General features: G+C 34.6%; 1 protein-coding gene across 2 annotated transcripts in view; it reads left to right on the forward strand.

Annotated features, from left to right (window-relative positions):
- Positions 1–10023, forward strand: part of LOC137387006 (calcium-activated chloride channel regulator 1-like) — a 261390-nt gene that overhangs the window by 163654 nt on the left and 87713 nt on the right. The gene's annotated exons all lie outside the window — the stretch shown is intronic.

Consider the following 10023-nt stretch of genomic DNA (forward strand, 5'->3'; position numbering starts at 1 on the left):
GGAAAAAACTAAATTGCTAAAGATGCCAAATGAAAAAATGAAATTGCCTCAGTAATAGTGGGCTAATAGTTAGGAATATAGCTATCAAAGTTCAGAAATATAGCTCTAATTGAGGGTGGTTAAAGAAAAACACATCGTAGCATTTTAAGTTTTGTTGATTTGACAAGAGTGTTTACTAAAACAAAGCATTAGGCTTGCCAAACCTAATATTTCAGCCTATAATGTGACACCGCTATCTCGTGTCTAAAATAACTTAGTAGTTTTTGCTGCAGGCCTCTGTCCATTTACAGCAATAGGTGAAAGATAATTTTGCTTTTACTCTGCAATTTTATAGATTGAAATAACACTAGATGATTTATTTCAACAATTATTTATTGCTATAACTTTTTACAATCAAGGTTTTTAAACTATTTTAACTATTTAAACTAAATCATTTCTCGATCGAGTTTCACATGTTTGCATCGCTAACTCGTGCGTACGTCACTAATTATTAAGTTATAGCGTACAATTCCTTACCTTTCTTCAACAAGGCGCCAGTCAATCCGCATTATGCAAATGTCCAGAGAAATACTTAATTTGCACGGTAGTGCAACTTGTGTACAACTCCAAATACGCATGGTGCGAGTCATGCGAGCCATTGAAACATAGTGTGATTGAAACATATCCCGCTTTAGCGGGATATCTGAGCAACTCTCTCAACACACTAGACTGCAAGGGTACTGGCATATGTAACAGAGATAACTCTATAGGTCTACACGATTCACTCTATAGGTAGATAACTCTATAGATAACTCTATAGGTCTACACGATTCATTTTCCCAAGTGTTTCTCATTATTCAAATCAAACTTGAGAACTTGCAGCGCAAGATCTCAAATTATATTTGTTGCTTTACGTTTTATAGAAATTTCTACGAAATGCGAAACAAACACTTTACATAAATTCCTAAAGGTTAACTTGCAACAAAATTCACAGTACAGTTATTTGGTATAGACTCGCCAAAAGGCTCATCATGATGTGCTTTAAATAAACACTCCTTGCATACTAACTAGATAAATTGATAGATAATTTTTTACCTAAGAACAATTTTAGGTTTACATTCCAGTTCATTGAGCTGTCAATGCTTAGTTGTTAATGATGTTGTTGATGAATGATAAACTGCTCCTGCGAACCGTTTGCAACAAATATTTCATTAAACATGATGTATAATTTTTGAACAAATTATTACAGGTAAATGCAAATCAGATGCTCTTGTAGAAAATCACATAGATGTTACTGAAACAATTTGCTTCGGCAGAAATTCAGTAGGCAAGTTTTTTGTACTTACCGAAGATATTAAGGTGATACACAAACCAGGTCTATCGTCTCACGTTTTAAAAGAAGAGGTAATGTATTAGAAAAACTGTTTTCACCAGCCCATCTGGTCACCAGCCCATCTGGTCAACAATATTCGATGGTCTGCCAAAGCTTACTGTCATTTAAAATGTACTTCAAGCTAATATAAGTTCAGAGACGAGTATAGCTTGTTTTCTGCCACAAATATTCATCAAAAAGTTATGATGGTAGAAGGTCTGTCTGAGAATGAAGAAAGTTATTTACAGAAATAGGCTATAGAAAGATACCGATAAATATCCAGTTTTTGACTCAATCATGTGACATGTAAAAACTGTAATCCTAGGCGTTTCACTATCTTCTATTAATCCCCAAGAGCTAGTCTGAGGTGTTATAAAATGCACCCTTTCCACTGACTTACACATTAATAAAAAACTGCTTCTTATCATTTCATCATCACAGACCAGTTGACTCAATTTTTGGCTAATGAGTACCCTTTTCCACTGTGAAACACAATGAGACAGGTTTGGCCCATATCCACTGCACCAAACTAAAAAAAACATACCCTTCTTTATGAAAACACTCTACAGTGTCTGGTCACAAAAACACTCCAAAAACGTGATTTTTTTTTGTTGAGCCCTTAGGAATTAAAGTTGAGAGTGAAACCCCAGGGACTGTAGTATCTGCCAGCAAGGCAATTAAAGTGACGTTTAGTCTGAGATTGGCAATGACAAACAAGCAACCAATCAGAGAGCTGCCATTTGCGCATGGAATGGTGCACTGTTTTTACTGACAAGTATTTGAATGGTGGTACCCCCATGCCATAGCTAACCTTTACATATACATGTATGTACATACCTAAGGAAATGCAAGTTTAGCTGCAATAACATTAATATTACTATGCGATTTGTTCAGTTGATTTTCAGATTTAGAATACACATTTTATGTGTGTTATTACAATTGAAAGTACATATTTAAACAACCATAATCTAACAAATGTGAGTACTTAGTGCAAACAAGTAAAACAAAAGGAGATTTTTGAGTTTGCTTCTAGCAGACAAAGGCCTCACATATGTCAGAGTTTGTCACTATGAAAAAGATTGTGTGAAACAGCGCCATAAGCTTGAATGCGCTACTATGTAAAAGTTCTGCTTGCATTTGATTGCTTCCCATTTCTATAGACAAATTAAAAGTCTGCATCGCTGAATGCAGACCTTAGTAAAAGTAGGAGTATGCCTACCATTCTTTGTAATTTAAACCTATGTAGCTCTTTGATTTAGTGAGATTTATCTAACACCAAATCAGTTCAGTGTATTATTGCCTTTGGTAAGTACCCTAGGCCACTTATATTTCGCTAGTAGGCTTATTTAGTTTCGTGAGTAGCACACAGAGTAAAATTTTGCTGCAACTTAATTTCGCGGATCTGATGAGTGTGAAAATATAGTGATGTGAAAATAAATGCAATAGAACAAACATAATTGGATTCCTCAGGTCCAGTTCACTAGTAAAAAAATTTGTTCAATTTGGGAATAGTTTGTATTTGTGAACCACGGGTAGAAATGTGTGGGCGAGATTGACATTGCAGCTTGATCGCTTGCTGCTATTTGTTTCTTGGACTATCAATGACGTCTAGGTCCTTGCCCTTGCCGGCATGACTGATGTGGCACCAATATTATATTTCAAGTATTTATAGCATGCGGTGGCCATGGCTCAAGGTTGTTATTGTTTTTGGTTGGTAATAAAATTCATCGCTACAATAATTATTATTCAATTTTATGACTTCCCCTACCAGACTTTCACCCTCATCAGTTACAAATTCAGTGACTAAACTAATATCATCATCTTCCTCAAAGTTTGTCTTGGTTTTTTACAGGCCCGTATTCCCTGAGCCGCCCCAACCTTTTAGGAATTTTTGGCGGCTAAGTATAGTCAAACTCAGAGAACTCGCCCTCGGATAAAATGTAATATTTTATCACAAACACTTAGTTAACTCGAACAGATTTGTTTGGTCCGTTTCCACAAAATGATAAACTGCTTTAGATAACTCGACCTCAAAACCATTAAATCGAACAGTTATTTGCCCCACGGCTACGGAAATGGTTTTTATCGCTGTAGAATATCACTTTATTCTAAGCCATAGAGATAAACTTTAACTTTTAATAGTTTTTTGGTGTCGTTATTATCATGATTGGCAAAATATTTTTGTTAACGACCTTTATAAAGATTTGCAAAGGTCAAGTTTTACCAAACATCCGTTTGGCAATGGCCCAACGAAAGCGTAAAAACCTTCGGATGAACTAAAAATGAAATCGGCAAAATTGATCTTTGTTCTAGCGCTCAAAAGAAATAAGATGTCTTTTTTTAAGCGTTTCAACTGCAGTCAATTTTAGCCTATTTTAATCTGAAAATGTCCTAGTAGACACATCACCTAAAACAAACAAATATCAGATAATAGAAAAAATGTTTATACTTTCCGATAAAATCTTTTAAAACTTTACTTGATATGCCCGGTTGAGGCCCTACATGAAAGAAACCTGTTAAGGGGGCTGATACCGCCCCTCCAAACCCCCAGTTGCTCATAGTTAGTCGACTAACATTAGCTGTCCCAATTTGCAACCAGGGAATACAGGCCTGCTTTTCTAAAAGAACTTGTTATCTCAATTTGCTTTGCCAACTGCTCAGTCGGCGTATTAGCTATAATGAGTTTAGCAGAAATTACCCAATGAGCCCAACCACACACAAAGGTTACCTGCATTTCTAATATGACGATTGTAATGTGGATATCAATGAACAAAGCTATTTAATTTCATGTTTTCGCTCGTTCGGATTGATAGTTTTGTTTCGCTCATGAATTTTTCGCGAGATGAATGACTCCGCGAAAATTTGAAAGTTAGATGACGCGAATACATACGTGTCTTAGGCTATATAGGCTAGGCTGTGGTGAACAATCAATCTCAAACTATGACAAAGACAAGTTTTGATTTGAAGTTTTGCATGACTCACTTTACTCTAGTTTCCTGTCAGTAGTTTGGGTTTGACTGTTTGTTAGCTCATAAAACTGTAAGACAGTGAGTGAGGTGGCATCAGAGGTACCTGTCTAATAGTGTCACCAGAGGTCAGTAAAACTTGGCCTGAGCAAAATAGAGTTGAAGCAAACTGAGACGGGTTTGTTTCAACCTTACTCAACTTTCATTGGTTGTCAAGATAGCAAAGGTCACATTTTAATAACGTAAAATATTGCTCTATATATCGTTACACGAATGGCATATTATAAAATTATGCGAGCTTATGCTGGTTGGAGATGAACTTGCTCAAAATTTTAGTAGATTTTATCAAAAATTACCCATATTTTTTTTTGTTTGCAATTATTTTTGATGTTTGAGGTGATCTGATTGTCAGAATGTTTTAAAATTAAAATCAACAAAACTTGATTACGGTTAAAATGCTCAGAAAAAAGACTACAAAAAACCTCTCTAAAAATGATATCAATAGCCGTGCATGTTTATAAGTGATAAATATGTGGTCTTCTCAGCATTGGGTACCCACTTATATGTTTACGCAGTAATTAGAGGAAAAATTCGAACTATTTTTAATTCATCTTTAAATTATTTGAAACATCATTGAAAATACATCTGAAGTTATACTTGAAGTTTTATTTTAACAATCAAAAGCCAATACGAAAATAAAAAATCTTTCAATGAAAACACATAACACTGCAACTTGAATGCAATAGCCAATAACATGACAAAAAGGAGAAACAAAAAAATACAGCTACTGACATAATTTTTGGAGACTTATTTTTCTTTTTAGTGTTTTAACCGCAACCGATTTTTTATTTATTTTAATCTTGAAACATTCTGGCAATCAGATCGACTCAAATATTAAAAACAATCACAACACTACTGATACTTTCTGATAAAATATGTTAAAATTTTGTGAAAGTTAATCTTTGAATTAATATATTGATAAAGACTAGCTTTTGAGCAAAGGATGTGAAAAATGTACCTACATGATGAAAAAACTGTGAGAGTACTTTTGTGGCTTTTTTAACAAGTTGTCTTCTCTTGGTTAGTAATTAGATTTCAAGTAGACAAATCCTACTGAAACTTTTTGAGATTCAAGTTAACCAAAAAAGCTGGAAGCTTTTGTTATAGCAAACTACTAGTCAAATAGGTTACATGAGTATTCTTGTTAATTCATTTGTTGTCATCTAAAATAGGTCTAAAAACTTGCTCACAATTCTCTCTGGCGTAATGCTTCTTTCTGCTTTAGTACACAAACAAGTAACAGTTTTACATAAACTTTCATTTGTTTTTCATTTCAAGTACAAAATCTACCCATATTGAATATTACCAGAGTGGTTTAAAGAGAGCATCTCAAAATGGCGAATTATTTTTTGATGTCAATGATTTGGCTATCAATGTCCAGATTGTTCTATTCTAATTGAACAATAAATTAAAGAAGTAATAAAGAGGGTTTTTGCTCACTGCAAATCCTTACATAGTAATCTGATGATATATTATGAACTAGGGATGGCATTTGTTTTTTGAAAAGGTGATATCGACTATCGTTGGAGTTGTCCCACCGATAGCGATAGTATCGAAATATCAATGAGCAGACAGAGTTCACAGATAGTTATCGAGTGACTTGGCAGCTGGTGAAACTATCGAATTATCGCGCCTGAAAAGATTGAGGATTTTGGGAAGGAATAGGAAAAGGCGTTCGAGTTATCAGAGCGTTCAAGTTATCAGAGCGCTTTCACAAGTACATGTATTAATAAGTAGATAAATGTACATGTACAAACTATATGTAAATCAACCGCATAGATGGCTTGTTGCAAATTAAAAGGCTTCTAGTGTAAAGTTTAAAAAAATTTCATCAGAAAGTATAGAGACTTTTCTATCACTTGAGATTGGTTTGTTGTTTGAAGTTATGTGATTGTCAGGACGTTTTCAGATTAAACTTAGCCAAACTTGATTGCTGTTGAAATGCTCAGAAGAAAATATATCTTTTTTGAGCGTTTTAACCATTGATATACAGCCCCCAGGAATGATATACAGGGGGCTGTATATCTATCACTATGTTTCCATGATGCGCAGTGCTTCGGAGTTGCGCTACTTCCGAATCTTGGAAACGGCGTCTTCGCACTGAAATCACTGCGCACTGAAATCAATGCGCACTGAAATCACTGCGCACTGAAATCACTGCACACTGATCAGTGCGAAGCCAGTGCAAATTCGCAGCAAGGAAACATCGACTGCGCAGTGACTGCTCATAGCTTTCATGCCGTGGAGACGGATTCTTCGAGAGCCATAAACTAGTACAAAGGTTGTCCTGCTAATTTTGTTTTTTTTCTATTCTTCCGATCTTCTTTCACCTAAATTTAATTATGGTCTGCATTCACGAGGATGATGAGGTGATTACTTTCCTTGACTTTGTTATCGATGCCAACACTTTTCGAAAAATAGGTGGCAAGTCCTAAATTAATGTTTAAATAATATATTACTTAAAAATGCTTATTAAAAATATATTACTTTGTAAAAAGTGTGTTAACGTTTATAAAACCTTGTGAATGTGTATTGTAAATAAAAGTATAATGACAGAATCATAAAAAGACCGTTTATGACGTTTGGTATCCGTGATGTATTCTATTTCTCCATCAGGAAATTCGATTTATACAATTTCTCTTCTCTGGCTAATTTGCTGAAAACCACTCCGCAGCATAAAAGCGTACAATCCCCTCGACTTCGGAAGGTGCTGCTTCGCAGTACTGCCCACCATGGAAACATAGTGATTGTTTTAACCAAGATCAAGTTTGCCAATTTTTCTTTAAGTTTATTCGAAAGTTAGTTCACTTTTCTTGGCTTTCGGAGAGCCATCGCTAAGCGGAAAATTGGCAAAATTTGATTTTTGCAAATCTTTAGAAAAGTCGGTAACGAAAATATTATGCCGATGATGGTAATAACGACGTCTAATAACTACTAAAAGTTGAGGTTTGTCTCAATGGCTTGAAATAAAGTGGTATTCTAAAGCGATAACAACCGTCGTAGTAGCCGTTGGGCAAAAAACTGTTCGAGGTCGAGTTTTCTAAAGCAATTTATTTATCATTGCGTGGGAACGGACCAAACAAATTCGTTCAAGTTAACCATGTGTTCGAGTTATCCGAGGGCAATAACTATCGAGTTATATTATTTTTATTATTCGATAACGATATATTTGTTTCGGATGTTTCGATAAGCTAAAAATAGGCAACATATTCATATCGAGAAAAACAACTATCGACTATCGAGCTATCGTGCAACCCTATTATGAACCAATAAATTACTAATAATGAAAATGGACTGTGGCAAGTCAATCACGTGGGATTTAATTCAAATTGCAACGGAGTTTGAAGCCAAAACTAACCTTCCACAGACTAGACAACCCTCACTGAGACAACTGCTAAGAAAACAACATCGAAAGAATAGTTATCCACTACTATCTTTGATTTTTTAATTGGCTGCAATGTTTGCAGACTCTCACAGAAAACCAAACTCCTACTTTTTATGATGAACATAACAAACGCTAATAAACTAACGATACAAAGAGAAATGAAGGTATTGGCAGTCTTTTGAAAATGTTAAAGTATTGGTTCCCATTCGACATAGTAAAACCACAAGCTTAAAATGTGAAGACTTAAATACTTACTTGTAGATGCATATGTAATAGAAAGTACATCTTCATTAAAGTTAACGATAGTTACCTTTCAATAAATTAGGTGTACAAAAATAGTGTACAATTTACTAAAAAGATTTTCAGCTGAGCTATTGAACCACAGCAGGAAGACCTACAAATTCACTCACACTCATTTTCTTCTCAGGATAAATTCTTTCAAATACTTTTGAAGACTTAGGAGACTTTGAAAAATTATCAAATGCTTGCGATTGGTCAATAGATCCTGATGCTAAATTTAATGTTTCCTGCTTTGTTCACTACATTATTTTGTTTCTGTTAAACAAGCTGTATTATGTCATAGGCACATTATTAATAGAAAAAAATTATTACTTTCTACATTTCTATTCTTTAGTTGTCATTGCATCACATTTTTTATTTGGGTTGATTTATTTTAAAATGTTAATGGCAAGACAATGAGAAGTGTTAAAATTCTCGTATAAAAACTCAAATGATAAGCCCAGGTCGTTAAACATGTTTCCTGTTTTTCAACTTACAGAAACTAAACAGATGACCGATTTTATCAATTACAAAGTAAAGGAAACTTTTTGGACTGGATTTTGGACTGTAATATATATATGCTGTATATATATATAATATATATATAAATTGTTTTCACACCCTGGTTAACCGTATGGGTGGTAATTTCTGCTCTAACTCGGGTCTCCTACCAGAGACCTGGGAGTTTGAGCACTCGCCTCAAGATCTTAGCTGTTTCCAAAAGCGCACTTTTCTGCAACTCACCTAAGTTGATTGTTGTTGGTATTTGGGCAAGCCACATTTTATGCGCCGGTGTTATTGCGCCCGGTGCCCCAATGACTACTGGGATTACAGTTGTTCTTACATTCCAGCATTTTTCAATCTCTTCTCCAAGAGGGAGATATTTCTTTACCTTTTCCTTTTCTTTGCTGGCTATATTGTAGTCATTGGGTACTGCTATATCTATTATAGTAGCCCTGTTGTTCTCCTTGTCCACCACCATTATATCTGAATAGTTTGCTAGGATATGCTTGTCAGTCCGGATGTAGATGTCCCAGAGGATCTTAGCGCGGTCATTTTCATTGACCTTACCAGGAGTTTCCAACCAGTGTTGAGGTTTATTAAGGCCATACTCACCACATAGACTTCTATACACAACACCTGCAACATGATTATGCCACTCAGTATATATATATATATATATATATATATATATACATATTTATGTATGAATATATATATGTATATATGTATATATATATATGTATATATACATATTGGTTACATGCGGATGTATATATATATACATATATATATTTACACTCGCGTGTTTGTAATATATATATATCTCGCACGGGCGCATAATATATATATTACGAACTATTACATACGTATATATATATATATATATATCTACACTCGCGCGTTTGTAATATATATATGTATCTCGCATGTGCGCGTAATATATATATTACACATGCGCGTAAGCACGTGCGTGCATGTGTGTAATATGCTTCAGAAGGAAATCATCAAACCTTCATTTTTAGAATTAAATTATAAGGGCCAGATTGTTACCAGATTGATTACATGCCATATTTGTGCTTTGTTGCAAGCACACATATGAGCCATTACCTCCCATATCTATTCATATGAAATATACATCTAAGGTTTTTTTAAAAGATGGATTAAAAAGTTCAAAAGTCAGTTACATGTAGTTTACTTTCAATGCCGCTGATGATAGTAAAACAACTGAATATACAGTACTCACATGGCATTATCCCAGAAAAGCCAAAAGATATTCCAATTTTTTAAAGTTTTTGAAAACTATAACGCAATTCTCAAGCCATTACTTGCTCTGCAGGCCATGTTCCATTATCTTTGTAGCACTTTGTTGTTAGCTTAAATATAGATAGCCATGTTATTTACTACTAAGGATGGGTCATGACCAGGGCAATATGAGGAATGGCTTCTGTTTGACCTCTACTTTGTCTCTAAATACTACA

Source organism: Watersipora subatra, chromosome 2, assembly GCF_963576615.1.
Source record: "Watersipora subatra chromosome 2, tzWatSuba1.1, whole genome shotgun sequence".
In the NCBI taxonomy this organism is placed as follows: domain Eukaryota; kingdom Metazoa; phylum Bryozoa; class Gymnolaemata; order Cheilostomatida; family Watersiporidae; genus Watersipora; species Watersipora subatra.